Raw genomic sequence first — 16900 nt, 5'->3', positions numbered from 1 at the left:
CCTCTGGCGAAAGGTTAGATAGAATCCATGAATAAAATTCTCGTCAATGTCCTGACCAAAGTAGTCTTAGCCTCATGTAGCGACTGGGACAACAAACTTATGGCGGCTTTGTGGGCTTACCGTATAGCTTATAAAATGGCTGTCAGTCAAACCCCGTTCAGGCTGACCTCTGGAACAGAAGCATTCCTACCCTTATAATTATGTGTTCCTAGCTTGAGAATAGCCCTTCAAGAAAGATGGGAAGGGAAGGAGGCATGGACGCAATGCCTGGTCGAGCTTAAATGCCTATCAGAGACCCGACTTCTAGCCACCCATGCACTTATATGTGAGAAGGCCCGTCGCAAGAGTTGGTTTGACAAGCAAGTCAAGCAGCGCAACTTTGAACGGGGCGACTTAGTGCTTCTCTACTCCGTTAAGGGACATAAACAGAAAATGAAATTTCGAGGCCTTGGACCCTTCAAAGTTCGTGCGATCAGCTGCATAGGCAATGTTGAACTTGAAACCTTAGACGATGAGGGAATAGGCTTCTTCAATGGTAGTTGTGTCAAGAAGTACTACCCTCCCACCCATCCTTTGCATGAGCCCCCGATGTTAGAACCGCTTGTCAAAGTACGAGTGGCCACAATCCATGAGATTAATGACGAGGATGAGGAAGTCGTAGAGCCCGCATACCTCCATATAATGGTCACTGCAAAACAAACCTGCGCTTTCAACGCTCTGATTGATGAGGGAGCAGACTTCAATGTCCTAACTCACGATCATTGGACCAAACTTGGTAGCCCACCACTTCAGCCCATGAATGCTAAATTAAGTCCCTACGGGGCCCATTCCTACGCACTCCTCCCTATGGGGCCCATTCCTACGCACTCCTTGGCAAGTGCAAAGTAGCCGTTTCTATCGAGTCTGAGATTGTCAGAATGATTTTTTACGTGTTGCCAAATGCTAAAGATGCAAGCACGGAGTCGCTACTAGGGCGCACTTTCAAAAAGCAGACTCACTGCAATGTTGATTATGAGTCGCAGTGCATCCACCTCGCAATAGGCAATGTTCACATTGTTTGTCACAGCTTTCAGCAGGGGCTGAGCGACTTCATCACTGTCCGCAAAGCCACCGATAGAATTCTCCATGACCAAATCTATGGAGGGGGGTAGTGCATGGTTGCCACCTCCCCGAATTCAGAAATCACAGCCCACAATAGCAAAACATCAGGCTCAACAGCTTAGATTTCAATGGAAGACCAAACAGCTGCAGCCGCCGCCTAGGAGTCGACACTCCTATCCTCATAGGACCAAAAACTCTAACCCTAGGAGGCCAAGACGCAGTCATAGAAAGTGCCACATGATCAAGAAACGATGGGTCCCTAAAGCCCTCTTACGTGTGCAAGGCTACTACGAGGGAAATACCTGGCTATGGATCCCTAAGGCCCACACGGCCAGAGGCACCATTCATACACCGCCCTCAAGCTTGATCAAACCGCATTCCATAAACCCTCAAAACCACAAGCCCCAGTGCTCTCCTAAACCAGAACCACCTGCCTCATCCACACCTAGACCCAAGAGAGTCCCACAAGCCTACTGGCCCAAACCGCGGGCTCCGTCACAAGAGTCATCGCCCGCCGAAGTCAATCCGCCTCTCCAACTCCAACCTGAATGTAGTAGCCCGTCCATCGTAGCTGCTCCTAATCCACTCAACATCCAAGCGGCCCAACCACAAACTCACGAACCCCCCCAACTGCCCATCTTTGTTGTCAAAAGCTCTTGTTCTGTCAAACCTCAACCACTTGTCGGCCTTACGCCTTCCTATGAACAAAAATCCTTTTTAGCGCTAGCCGCTGACCTCCTGAGGACATTGAGGATGACGTGGTGGATTGTATTAAAAGACTGGATGACACCTTCGTGTCACTCGCGCTAAGCTACGACTGCTTGGACTTAGGTCTATTAGAAGAGCCCTTTGCAACCAAAGTGCAAAATATGCCTTGCTCTTGGGAAACCTTTGAATTCACGTTCACAAAAGCTTCTCACTCCGCTGCTAAGTTGCTTAACAATGAAATCTCCAAGGAGCAAGCCATCAAATAGCGCCTCATCACGTCATACGATCCACGAACCACTTATGCTATCACTGACCAAGAAATAGCAGAGTTAGCACAACTCACTGATACTGGATCACCCTTCTTCAGGCAGTGATATGCTCTTAGGTTGCAATGGGAAGTTAAAGGATGTCGCATAATGACCAACGCTGAGCAATGCCGTGCCATCAAAACAACAGAGTATGATTCCACTTACATCGCGCCCACCTCGTATAGATTGTTAACCACTCTTCGTGGCCGACCCATGGAAGAACACATCAAAGGACACCCCTACCTCGATCGCTTGTTGACTGAGGAAGAGTTACACATTGCTAGCCGTTTCGGCTCTTGTGACTTCCTCACAGATGTTCTCACATACATTACACACGTGGGAATTTGACCCTTTGATTTGGACTGCGCAACTCAATTGGAATACAATCCAAATTTCTATACTTGGCTCCTTCACAAGTAACTCCTACTTCCACATGCCGAAAGCCCTTGACCTTTTGACCCTCAATCCTAGGAAGGATTCTTCTCAAGTAGGAAGGGGAGGGGGTAAGGTGAAATGAATAAGATAAGAAAGGGGTAAGGTGAAATGAATCAGATGAGAAATGAATCAAAGGGGATAAATCAAAGCAAAATCAGTGAAAAACATAAACATATATTATGAAAAAACGAATGGGGTAGGAAAATGGGCATGAAAACTTTGAAGTAAAGGGCAAAAAGGCCAAGTCTAAAAAGGAAAATCTACATTGCTTCTTAAAGAATTCATTCAAAAAGCATAGAGTTTTTCTTTTCCAGCAATCAGCGAATTAATATGTGTAAAGTACTAATGAAAGTTACGATTTATGGCAGGAGCATAAAATGTCGTAGCAAGACCGTGCCCATCGACTCCTGTTGTGGTGGCCAAGGAGCATCCATCTAGAGAACCGCGCCTTCAGCCAGCTCAAATTTCAAACCATCCACAACATAGAAGTTGTGGTGGCCAAGGAGGAAGCAGCTAGGAGGGTGGTTGAATAATGCAACCTCACGAAGTATGTTGAAAAGTTCTCGCAGGAGTCGGACCACCTGAAGTGCGTGGAGTTTCTCAGAATGTACAACCCAGATCAAGAATGTGGTACTGTGACGATGGGCAGAGGAGAAGATGCAAAGCAGGTACAGGTCCGCTTAGACCCAGCCTTGGTGGAGAAGGCTTTGGGGTTGGAACCAAAGAAGGAGAGGAAACAAAAAAGGGATCTTTATGCCATGCTTAAAATGAAGAAGGAAGATGTTCTCAGAAATGATGGCATAAGCATCCAAGACATCCCCGACGCAGAAGCTAGGATGCAAGCCAAGCTGATACATGTGCTCTTCTCCAGCCAGCGCTACAATTCATTGATTTATCGAATTAGCATACCTGTGTTGGAGAGTGTAGCAGCCCATATCCTAGATGAAGTAGACTGGAACGGGTACGTGCGAAAAATGATCGACCAGGCAGCCAAAGCATTGGCCCTAGGAAGTGTACCAGCAGGAGGAGAATCTCCAGCCTCTAAAGCGACAGAAAGAAAGAAAGCCTCCTCCAAAGCCTCCTTCATCGGGTATGGAGGTGCCTTGACTGCGCTCATCCAGGAGGCAGTGAAGGGAGCACAGGATGCAGAAGAAGGAGAAGGAGAAACGCTAGAAAGGTCGCCTCCTCACCAGGACAGGGATAGGTCCACCGATAGAACTGAGACAGAGGAAGAAGGGAAAGGACAGACAAGCAAAAAGACAACCAAGAAGCCCAAGAAGAAGACAACACAGAGAAAGAAGAAGGATGATGAAGGCAGAAAGAAGGAGAGAGAAGACTTGGAAAGGGCAAAGAAAGAGTCCCTAAAAGAGGCCAAGGAGAAAGAGAGGACGAAGAGACAAGAGAAAGAAAAGGAAAAAGAAGAATTATAGAAAGCAAAGAAGGCATCGAAACAGGAAGCAGAGGAGAAGAAAAGAAAGGAAAAAGAAGAAAAAGAGAAAAATAAGGAAGAGCAGAGAAAAGCGGAGGAGGAAAGGAGAAGAAAGGCGGATGAGGAAGAGGAAGAACTAAGAAGGAAGGAGGAAGAGGATGTGGCTGAAGCCACACGCCGGTCCATCGAGCAACAAAGCCGAGTGGATGAATTGGAAAACTAGAGCCCACAGAGAGAAGAAAGGCTAGGGTCTAGCACACAGGTATCGAAGATCGTGCCACCTGCAGACACTGAGGGAAAGGGCAAGGCCCCAATTCATCCAATTCCTACCCTCCTAGTGCCTTCCACTGAACCCACCACCATCACCCCTAGCATCCCGACTAGTGCCGACGTGTCAAATTTCGTGGCATGAATGCAATACTTCATCAACACAGAGATGGCCCAGGGACAGAGCACAGGAACCACGGCCACAGGACAAAAGAGGCCAACTACTGATGTGAAATCCAGGCAAGATCCTAAAAGGCAGAAGGTAGAAGCCTCAACCTCACCCATCCACACAATGATGATGCCATCAGCTAACTACGATGAGTACGTTGCCGAGCTACTCTCCCAATTGGAGAAAGCTAAGGAGGAACGCAAGATAGCCATGGCTGAGTTGGCAGCTGAGAAGGAATCAGTAGCTGCTTTCCAGTTGGATAAAACGAGGATGATAGCCATGCAGCAAAGGGAGATCGCAGATCTCAAACAAGAAATGAAGGCTAAGGATGACAGGGAGGAGCACTGGAGACAGCTGCTGAAGAACGAAACACAGGAGCTAGTGAAGATACAAAGAGAGCACAAGCTCCTGATAGTGCAATACCAGGAGCTCATTAAGAAATCTGCCCAGGCTGATGCGCTTGTGGCTGAGCTGATTGCCAGGGGGGTGGAGAGAAAATAAGATATAGAGGAGCAGCAAGAGGAGATCGAGCACCTGATAGCAGATCAACTAAACTCTGAAAAAGAAGAGCAAGAGAGGTTGGTCAGGGAGTTGGAGGACCAAGAGCAGAAACTCATGATACTAACCCTAAAGCAAGGAGAGAGCTTCGAAGAAATGAACAAAAGAGCAGAGGAGTGGGCTGTGCACAATGAAAAGAGGGTGAAGACATTGGCACGGCGCCTTGCTCTAGTAGAGAAGGAGAAAATCATTGCAGAGAGCAAGGCAAAAGCCACCCAAGTGGCCTTCGGCGCTCAATAGAAAGCCTTCCTCGACACCATCTTGGACACCACCCACTCAGCGCAAGGAGAGTCGTTGGAGGTGACGCAGAGAAAGCTCAGCATCGCACGCAGAGCCTTATATGCTAGATTGCAGATGCCACCCCTACCAGCGGAGGTTAGGCTGAGCTTGGACGAGCAACGAAAATACCTATTGCTAGCCGGCCTAACCCCCTAGGAAATCAACGCCCTTGGATTCGAAGAGGAAGCACCACAGGGCGAACGGCAGGGGGAGGAAGCAGAAATTGAAATCAACATGAACCGATTCAGGGAGGAGGTAGTCCCACAACCCCCCTTGCCGCAGTCTCAAGCACCACCACAAGAGGACCCATCTACAGAAAGAAAAGCCGCATCTAGGGAAAGACGCAGAAAGCTAGTAGAGGAAGCCAGGAAACAAATGAGAGCCAAACCAACCGTGCTGCCGTCTGCACCCCTCCCACCTTGCCCTGACGATATCCCCACGGGATTCCACGTAGAACTGGTGCTGTGGGGGATACAAGAACAAGGAAAGGATCCATTCACCTTTAGTTTTCTCCTACCCAACAGTCTGTGGAGGGTCTTGCCGCTCAAGGTGATGGATGAGGTGATCGCGATTGGTGGCCGGTTGGGGCAAAGAAGGCTAGAAGAGTAAGAAAAAACCCTGACCTCTTGGGGCACAGAAGCGGCTGATTACTGGCAGAATAAAGTTTTTGAAGTCCCACACACTGTACAGGGCTAGAAAAGCCAACCCTTGTGGAGGAGACGAGTATGCGACATCAGTATGCTCGCCTGGATGGCGTTTTGTAACACCCTGCCATTCGAGCCGAACAACCCCACCTACATGGCATACCCTCGAAGGGTAGGGGTGGATTTTGATGCCACCCTCCACGGGGGGTACGACTTCCCTGTTATTTATAACTCTAATGTAGTATCCTTTGAGCATGCCCTTCTCTTTACCTCCGAAAGCCTAGATGATTCTATGACACACTTTCTTGCGGATTTCTCCTCATGCCCTGACCCTGCCTTTGTAACAACCTGTAATTATCTTAGGTTACTCAAGCTACTCCTTAAGCAGGACCCGACTCCACAAGAGCGCGGCCTACCTCCCCTCTTCTTTGACCCTAACGCTATTGACAGCTGCACCATGGCTTGTCTTATGATGAGGGCTAGTCTCCTCCCCTCTTTTTTCCTAGCCCTCCTAGAAGATATGAATGACAGCCAATTCACTAGGTGCAACACCCTTTCCTCTCCACCACTTCTCTTCATGTCTGCATGAATCTGAAAGATTACATGCAAAGTCACCAGTTTTTGAGCAAATCCATCTGACCCCCTTCCCCTCCTCATTCCGATGAAGACAATTAGGCATGGCTGTCATTCCACAATTGCAAAAAAAGAAAAAAGAAAAAAAGAAAAAAAAAGAGAATATTTGAAAGGAAAAGCACACAAGCACTCACTTGCAGAAGCACTTAAACACCACATAGAGCACTATCACTGCACCTAGGGGTTCTCCAATTAGGCGTGCTCGGTGGCCTCGGTCAGCTGGCTCTGCTCCTAACCCCCTAGACCTTGTTGCTTCCCCACTTCATGCTTAGGGCACATCAGGGACAGGACATACCTAGGAAGCTAACGCTCGCCTATGGTTAGACCTGTCACCCTAAGCCACTTGCACTGCACCTCCCTTAACACAAATGGGGTCCTCAAGTGTGGGACATCACCTAGGCTTGCTTGTGGTTAGACCCACCTCCCCATTCCACTAGCATGAGCACACTGCTCTACAACAGTAAGGTAGACACTCCCCTTAGGAAGAGCACCGCACCTTCTCCTTTCAGGCATCATACAAGCGGAAAACCACCAACTTTGGAGGCCCTCGTCAACCACTCGCTATCCATCCGGCTTCCCCGACAAAGATTAGCTTCCACCCGCACTTGAATCTCCATGTGGCCCTTCCCTTTACACCATCCTTGCCCAAGTGCCTATCACCCTACAACAACACAGAAGTGCCATGGAACTGGCACCCGTCTCAGAGGGGAGTAATGTTAACCCCAAGTCGAAATGGCAGAAAATGGTGGAAAATGAAGGAAAAAGTGGAAAAAGCATGGAAGAAGGGCAAAGACACGCAAGCGACCTCTAAAAGCTAAGCCGAGACCAAAGGCGCAATTTTAAATGAAAGGCGCCTCAAAAAACTTGGAAAACTCTTGTAAAAGGGCGCCCGGCTCCCTCCTATGCCAATTGTAAAATATTAGACGGGCATAGGCTAGAGGCGTAAGGCTAGACGAGGGAAACAGAAAAAAGACATTGCCACAATGGCCGGTCATGTAAAAAAGGGGATGGGTGCCCATGGGATTTTAGGGTTTGTATATAAAGTTCAAAAAGTGAATGGAAAGTCATTCTTTGGTGTGTGGCTAACAAGAGCTTTCTTCTTCTTCTCTTCTTCTCTTCTTCTTGCTTGTGTGTGCTCTTGAGAGAGGGAGTGTGAGAGTGTGAGGGAGTGAGTGTGTGGGAGTGAGGGATCAAGAGGGTGAAGCTCTTCACCATCTCCTCTTCTCTTCTTCTCTTCTCTTACACACGCGGCTATGGAGGATGGAGCTTGGAGATGGAGGAGGCTTGAGGATGCTTGAGCTAGCATCAAGAATTGTGGAGCTATCGAGGTGTGCGAGGGAGGAGGCTACTCACATCGGCATCAAGGTAAGCTCACTACACTCGTAGGATCGACGGAGCATCGGCTAGGTGAGAGATAGCCATTAGAGCTCACTTGAAATGCTTGAAGCAATAAGCGGTCCGTGGGTCTTGGCGGTTGAGCGTGAGCTCCCACTACAAGAGCCCATTGAGCATGGCTTAACTTCAGTCTTTGCTCTTTTGGCTTCTCCTCATCTACCCCTAGATTAGTTCAAGTGCTTGAATCCATTTCTTCACTTGAGCTTCATACTCACTGTTTGGCAACCATAGCCAAACACCACATATCTCTGTTGGAGCTCTTCAATCTCCTCATCTAAGCCATATCTCCACAAGATCCCTCGTAGAAATTTCTTCCTTGACTTCTGTGCTCCCCTCTGCCACCTTAATTGATAACATTGATGCTCCTTGGCGTCGGCATTGTTAGAATTCATCGCTGCCTAAAATGTGCCAACCTCTGTTCATACCGCTGTTACTGCGTGCACATGCCACGATTCTCCTGAGAGCATAGGGCTTTTGAAGCTCACTATGCAAGCCTACTTCCTATCAAATCTTAGCCCAAATTATTGCCAGGGTGCATTGCTAGAAGGGAAAAACTAGTGGAATGAGAACCCTAATCATAGTCCACCATAGCCAAAAGTGACTAAACTTCATTTCTCACTTTATTTGCTTATCTTTGGTAGTTGGAAGGCTAAAGGGATCCCTTGCAAACTCAATGCCAGTGATTAATCAACAAGGAGGACAAGTCTTTGAGGATTTTTGAAGAGTTGGAAGAATCAAGTCAACAACATCTAGCTCAACAAGGAGACTCAACATCAATAGTATCTCTTGATACTCACTAAGTGTCTCTTCGCACTTGTATATTTAACTCACTCATGAATTCACTGATTTTACCTTAGATGCTTAAAATTTCATTCTCAGCACTTGTAATGATTTAAAGCCCTATTGATCAAATCCATTTGTAAGTCTCAATTTCTTTGTAAAAGGTTAGACACTTCCTGAGTGTCCTCGTGGTAAGACCTCCTTCTAAGATGACTGAAGTGGAACAGATAGCAAAGTTTAATGGTGAAGGCTTTCATGCCTGGAAGGAGAAGACCATGTACCATCTTATGCCAAAAGACTTGTGGGACTTGTTTGAAGATGAGGAAGAAGATGCAGATGACAAGAACGAAGATGCTGCAGAAGACCAGCCTAAAACAAAGGCATAGAAGAAGACGAACAACAAAGCTCTAGGTATTATTGCCTGGGGTCTATTAGATGATGTATTACAATACATCTCTGGCATCAAGGATGCAAAGAAGGCATGGAAAGAACTTAACAAGATATTTGGTACACAAGCAAAGAACTTGAAGGTAAAATTACTTATGCAATTTTATAAGTTGGATGTAAAAGACAGTTCATCTATGACTATACACATCAATAAGTTCAAGAGCCTTAAAAACTCAGTTAGCAATACTTAAAAGGAACATTGATGAGGATGAGGCAATAGCAGTGCTACTTGCTAGTGTTAATCATGAACCATATGAGAACCTTGTTTCAACACTAAGTAATGTTCCCAGTCTCTCACTCAAAGACATTGAGCACTCACTGCTTGATGGAGAAAGCAAATTTAAAAGCAAAGACGTAAAAGAAACCAACTCAAGGGAAAATCTCTTATACACCAAAGGAGCTGTTGGACCCAAAGGAAGAGGTCGAGGATTCAACACCGACAACAAATGTTCGATGACATGTCATTATTGTGGTAAGACCGGCCATATTGCTAGTGAATGTTTCCACAAGAAAAGAGCACAGTAGATGCAGAATGACCACCACCAAAGTCAATTCATGAATGAAGAAGAATAAGAAGATGCTTTCACTACCATCAACACCTCTGACAGATTGTTCGAAGGAATTTATTTCCATAATGGATTTTCTTTGTAAAAACCCTTGCCAAAGATGCAAAGTCTCAAGCTTTAACTTGACTAGGCTGCCTATGAGCTAGTCTCCCGAGCCATGTTAGCATGTAGGGGAGGTAAATGCTAGTAAGTGTAGGGACTCATCATTTGAGGGGGGGTGTTGAAAAATAACAAATGATGTATGCTCTAGGAAGAGATTTCCTGAATCCCATATGCATAGTGAGGAGAGTGGAGAAGCTGAAAGCTATAAAGACATGTACTTGGTTCACTTTTCAATGCAATGCTATTTGGACTTTGTATTTCATTTTGTGTATCTGTCATGGTCCTATCATGATCAGCTCAATATTGTATTTATGAGTTCAAGCCTACATCTTGGAACGTAATTCACTTGAGCAATAGTTTATATTCTTGTCCATGTCACTATGAGTCTTATTTCTGACTTCCATCCTCCATAGTTAGTGCTATACTCTAGATCCATGTTTTGTCACACGATTCTCATTCGTTTGCTTCTCAAAATTGGACGGGCTGATTATGAGCTTCGACCGTTGGGCCGATTCTTAGAATCGGATTGGCCAAATCATACGGGCCGATTCTCTTGGGCTGACATCCGATTTTTGGAGGGCCAATTTTTTCAAGTAAGCAAGAAGAAGAAGAAGAAGAAGAAGAGAGCTACTTTTGGCCACACACAAGAATGAGCTCCTCATTCACTTTTCAAATTTATATAGAAAGGCCTAAATCCCTTTTGGGTAGTCATCCCCTTATGCCCTTTTTTACATGACTGGCTTTTTCCCATTCTCCTCCTATCTTCCTAGCTTCCTTCATATTGCCCTTCTACCTTTACAATTTGCATAGGAGGGAGCTTGGCGCTCTTTTACAAAAAGTTTTAGGGACGCCTTGCATTAAAAAATGCATTTTTACCTTTGACTTAGCTTTTGAGGCCGATTTTTTTCTTTTGGTTGTTTCCCTTCTTCCTCTTCTTCAGTTGTGTCCGATTTCCTTTTAGGCCACTTCTTTTAGGTCCCGACTTGCACTTTTCCACTTTTTTCGCTTTCTTCTTGTGCTGAGGTTAATAGAATAATCCTGGCAATCCCGCATCTTCCTACCTAATGGATTCCTCATCGAGCGACCTCTCATCGTTCGGGCTGGTCCAAAGCTCCTTACGGCAGTATAAAACAATCCCCCTTGGAGCAAGGTTCTGCATCTAGCCGTGGGGGAGGCATAGCGCGATCTTTCCTCTTAGTATCTTGATTATATATTTACAATTAGATCTAACTGCCGCAAGCACAATCAAACTTTCCTGTGCAACCATCAATGCATGCACAAATAAAAAAGAAACAACAATAAGTGTTTTTAGCATAGGAAGCAGCCCCACCCAAATCTAGGGTTTCTCTTTTAAGGTCTTACCTTATTCATAGGGTTTTGCTTCCTACTTGTAACTCTTTTTCGGGTCCTGCAAGTTATTTCACAAATCTGATTAATTATGAGAAGTCTATTTTATCCTTATGAAAAATTTAGTATTTCCTCCCTAAAAGATAATACGTGCATTTATGTCTATGGCAGGCAATTCATGCTCTGCCCTACCCTAACCTGCACTTAATAGGATTTCAAATGCTTTTTCAAGTTTGTTTAGACTTTAGAATTTGTATCGACAAATTCTTATCAATGCCCAATAAGTCCTACAATCTTCCGATATTTATTTAATTTTTCAATTTAGATTGTTTTAGGGTTGTTGAGTATTTCATAGTTTTTTTCGCTTCAACATTCTCGATATTTTAGGTATGGTTTTCTCGCTGATTCATACGTGGCTCAACTCATGATATTGACACTCTCGCTAATATAATCATTAATATTAACATTGAGTGTGTTTTCAATAAGAAAATGATTTTTATTTTATTCTACTCATATTCTATGGATAAATTGACGATGTCTGACCATTTGCCAAACTTTCAATGTTATCTAACAAGATCAATTTTCATTTAGCTATGTCCTTAAGTGCAATGTTGATTGTTTTTCCTAATATTTTATTCTAAGCAATATAAAAATCATAAGTGTAATTTTTCTTTCATCTTTCAGACATCGAATTATATTTCTATGCACCTAATTTATGCGTGTCTAGTATGCATTTTCTTATGCAATTTTCAATTGATTTAATGCATTGATTATTTCTTGATATTATCTAAATGATTTTCCATAAATTATTATAAAATTAATATGCATTTTTTAATCATTAGCAACATGAAATAGAGATAGTCACTTTTAGAGAAAAAATATAAAATATTCCCTTCCCTAACATCGTTTATCTTTTTTCTCTTTATTATGATCACATGCGTCATTAATGAAATAACAATAAATATCACGAAATAAACCATAATTAAGATATTTTTGTAATGACAGGCATATAATCCTTTTCTAAGTTAAAGACTATTTTGATTGAATAGTTAATTATTATATTACTTAGGTTATTTTCCTAAGCAGCAGTTCATATGCATTTTCATTAGAATGCGTTTATAATTGTTTAAAGCTAAATAAAGTGATAAGCTTATAAAAATTATTTTTTTCCAAACCGAAGAGATGTTACCTCTATCAGGTTTTCTTTAATAACGGGGGTCTTGCTAATTTCTACCGCATCATTTTCTCCATCGGCCGTGGTCCTTGCTTCCCTTGCTTCAAATGGGTTTTTTGAATTTCTGCGACCTCGCGGAGCCATGGATGTCAGGTGAAATTAATGTGGTAGTTTAGGGAGAGTTGTGATTGTCTAGAAAAATTTTGCCAACATTTTTCTTAGTAGTATGGTCGTATAAGGCGAAGGCGTAGCAGGGGTAGAGAAAATGAAAATGAGGTAGAAGGGGGATATTTTCCTCTTTCAAGGCTTAAGCTTCAATGGATAAGAGAAGTAGAGAAAAATTTCCATCATCAGGAGGTCTTCCTTCTTGCTTTTTTTGTGAAGGAGAGGGGGTGCATTTATAGGCATGAGGGGGAGTATGCAATTGACTAATTTTTTTGGCTACTTGTTAAGAGCCAATTGAGCTTTATTAAATATTTATTTTGATTGCTTACGTATTGGTTGGTGGTATGGGGATAATTTTTTAATGCTTTCACTCCCTCCAGGCATAAAACATGTCATGTATTTTGGTCTATTTTATTAAAAACATATTTTCTTCTTCAAAACAAATTCTTTTGGTGGTTTTTGGCCTAGTTACTTCATGAATTATCTGGTATATAAAGTCATGTCATACTCTTTGATGCTTAACTTACTCAATATCATGCTTGTTCTTGTGTGTTCTTCATCTATACTGGTTGAGGCTTTTGCAAGTTGTCTTGCGATTATGAAATCAATGTGATCCTCGGTGCATTAAATGGAATCGGGAATGCCAAATCAAATATAATGTGAGAAAAATTATATGATCAAGCCATCGTAATATTATTTATGAGGCATCTTTGCTTTTTGTTGACTGGGATTATTGAGGCCTCGGATTGTGGAATTGATTCAATGAGAGACTTAATATCAAGAAATTACATGTGGTCACTTATGTGACAATTCACTGAGTAATTTTTAAAACGCCTCAAGCCCGAATTCGTTTCTTGATATGAAGCACTGTCGCAGAAATATTACACACTCTCCTCCTTAGAGGAATCGAGATGTCCTCATCTAAAAAAGAATTGGGGAAACTATTTTTCTAGACCTTTCTCTTCTATCTAGGTGTGGCATCCTCCTCAAGATAGTCTTTCCACTGGATAAGATACTCTCTAATGGTTCTGTTTCTCAGAGGTTTCTCTTTTACATCTAGAATCTTATTAGGCTAGTTTTCAAGGGCTCCTTGACTAGGCATTGCAATTTGCTGGTCATGAAGAATATGATCTTGATTTGCCATATAAGCTTTCAAAAGACTAACATGAAATACATTGTGAAATTTCACATGATCAGGAAGTTGCAGTTTGTAGGCATTAGCCCCTAGGCATTTGAGAACCTTGTCTGGTTCACAATACCTTGGACTCAACTTTTTGAACTTTCCCAATGACAGAGAACTCTTCTTTGGGTGTACACAGATGAAAACCATGTCTCTCTCTTGGAAGATATGCTCTTGCCGTCCTAGATCAACATAAGATTTTTGGCGGTCTTTTGCAGCTTGGATGTGTTGTCTGATAGTTTTGACTTGATCATCCATGTCTCCTAGAATTTTCTTAGAATCCTCAAGCTTTAGGGTTGGATCAGAGAAATTCAATGGCACCAAACAATCTTGCCCATATAATGCTTGAAATGGAGTCATTTGAATACTCTGGTGATATGATGCATTGTAGGAAAATTCTACTAAGGGCAAATATTGTATCCACCTTGTCAGTTCTCTAGAATAGTAATTTCTCAGTATATCTTCAATGACATGATTAACCCGCTCTGTTTGACATCAGTTTGGTGATGGTTTGCTGTGCTAAAGCAAAGCTGAGTTCCAATTACTTCAAATAGGCTTATCCAAAAATGTGATGTAAACAGAGAGTCATGATCAGTAATAATCCATTTAGGCAATTCCCCCATGAAGCCTAAAAATTTCTTTCACAAATAGTCGTGCAATATCTGAAGCTTTGTAGTTGGTCTTGAATGGGATAAGATGAGTGACCTTTGTCAGCAGATCCGCAATCACCATGATTGAATTATACCCTCCTTGGATAGAAGGTAAGCCAACTACAAAATCCATACTAATAAACTCCAATTTTATTTGTGAAATGTCTAGTGGCTGGAGCTTGCCTGGCATTTTGACACGCTCAGATTTCACCTACTAGCAACTTAGGCATTCAATAACATATCTGAGTACATCATGCTTCAGTATTTCCCAGTAGTAGCATACAGAGTCTTTGCATAGCTGGGTGTCTTGAGAACGGGGAGTCATGGGCTTCCCATAATATCTTCTTTTTCAGCACTTGATTGAGAGGAATGCAGAGCCTTGTCCTAAAATAGACAAGTCCATCATTCACAATGAAATTTTGGTATTTGACTCTGAGCTTAGGATTAGTGTCCTTAACTAGGATTTCTCTAAGCATTAGCTGATACTTAGGATCCTTGTCTGCCTCTTCTTTGGCTAGCTCAATGATGATTGGATTGTTAGGCATCGATATCATGGTAGCTAAAGTCTCTCCTTTAGATGGTTCTTCCATGATAAGTGCATTTAGAAAAGATTTACAACTTAATGTATCAGCAATCACATTCTCTTTTCCAGGTCTAAACTTCATTTCAAATTCAAATTCTTGCAAGACTTCAATCCATCGACATTGCCTCATGTTGAGGTCTGGTTGAGTAAAGATCCATTTGAGACCTTTGTGGTCACTGAGACCAAAGTAAACTTGCTTCAACGGGCATCCACACAATAGCAGTTTTCTTTTTCAGAAAATTAGTGAGAGGTGCAGCTATTAGGGTGTAATTTTTGATGAAAATTCTATACCATCGAGTCAACCCTAAAAAACTTCTCACTTCCTTAACTATCATTGATGGTTGCCACACTTGAAAATCTTTAACTTTGGTTGGGTTTACAAAGATTTCTTCAATAGATACTATGAATCTGAGATATTCCATTTATCATAGAGCTTTGCATTCTCATTGTGTCCAGCACAATTCACAATTGTAGCTCATGGTCTTCGTCTTTCTTGGAGTATGTTAGGATGCCATCAAAGAGAAGGCTAGGACAAACTCATCAAGATAAGGTTCGTGGAGCTACTAGAGTGCCTGTGGGAGGATGCAACTTGATGGAGCATGGAGGTAAGCTCACTATACTTGTAGGTGTAAGAGCACGTATGGCTATGTGAGAGGTAGCCATTACACTTGGGCTTGAAACGCTTGAAATAATAAGGAGTTCGTGGGTCTTGGTGCTTGAGTGAGAAGCTCGCACATTTTGGTTCCATTTTTTTGAGACTAATGGATTCAAGATTTGAGTGCTTGCACGCTCCGAATCAAGCATTGAAGTAGGGTTTGTCGTGAATTGGTGCTCGAGATAGGTAGGAAGTGAGGGAGTTGAAGAGCTATTTGATCTCCTTTGGAAGTAAGTTTTCTCGTTTTTTGGATTTAGGTAAGTAGATTGGATTAGTGTAAGTGGTTGCTTGTGATTTGGATGCATTGAGGTAAGAAGAAAACAAGAAAAATAGAGAAACATAGAGTAGAGTTTTTGCTATAATAGCATGCCTAAAATAGGGAAAAAACATTGAAAAGAGAGCTTCAAGGCATTTAGAGAACAACAAAGAGAGATAAGGGGGAAGTAACAAGGCAAGAGAGAAAGGATTTGAGAAGCCAAGAAGGCAAAGAGATGGCTCATTTGTGTGCATTCAGTTGTGAGAGAGAGAGAGAGAGAGAGAGAGAGAGAGAGAGAGAGAGAGAGAGAGAGAGAGAGAGAGAGAGAGAGAGAGAGAGAGAGAGAGAGAGAGAGAGAGAGAGAGAGATATATATATATATATATATATATACAAGGTAGGAGCACAAATTTGTTCATCGATTCACATTCTCGCATCCTTGAGCCCTAGAAGTATGCTCTAAGTGTCAAAATTGATATTTTTTTATCCTAATCAAGAACCTGGTTGCAATGTTAGGATAGGTGCTAAGAGTATTTAATTGATTTTTTGTTGTTTTGGACCCTCGGCCCCATTGCAATAAGATGAATTCCATAGTCGTTTGAGTCCTGCTACCACTCAGACAGTCCGAGTCACAAGTCCACTGTGACAACCACAAAAACATCCAAGTCCGAGACTCGAACACTCGCACCGTGGACCTAATTCGGCCTCTCTAACAGCCATTCACTTGAACTCGGATGGTCGGCTGCGGCGGTCCACTTGGAATCAAGCAGTAGTCCAAACTCGGACAACGTTACTCAGTGTCTTGGATGACCAAATTTGGACATACTAAAATCATCCACTCGGACACTCACATATTCAGCCTCAGTGATGGCTAAGTACCCATTCATTCAAATGACTCAGACTCGGTCCGAGAGTCAAGTAGTTAGATACCATCACTTAGACAAACTACACAAAAGCTAGATTCTAGCAAATTGGAGCCACCCATGTTAGGCAAAGGATGACCCAATCCAAATGACACCCCCTAGGCCTCCAAATGCATGGAATGGCTCATAGGGCCACCATACTCACAA

This window comes from Lygodium microphyllum, chromosome 6, assembly GCF_053477565.2.
Source record: "Lygodium microphyllum isolate KBCC chromosome 6, Lygodium_microphyllum_v1.1.10, whole genome shotgun sequence".
In the NCBI taxonomy this organism is placed as follows: Eukaryota; Viridiplantae; Streptophyta; class Polypodiopsida; order Schizaeales; family Lygodiaceae; genus Lygodium; species Lygodium microphyllum.
This window is presented reverse-complemented; position numbering follows the sequence as displayed.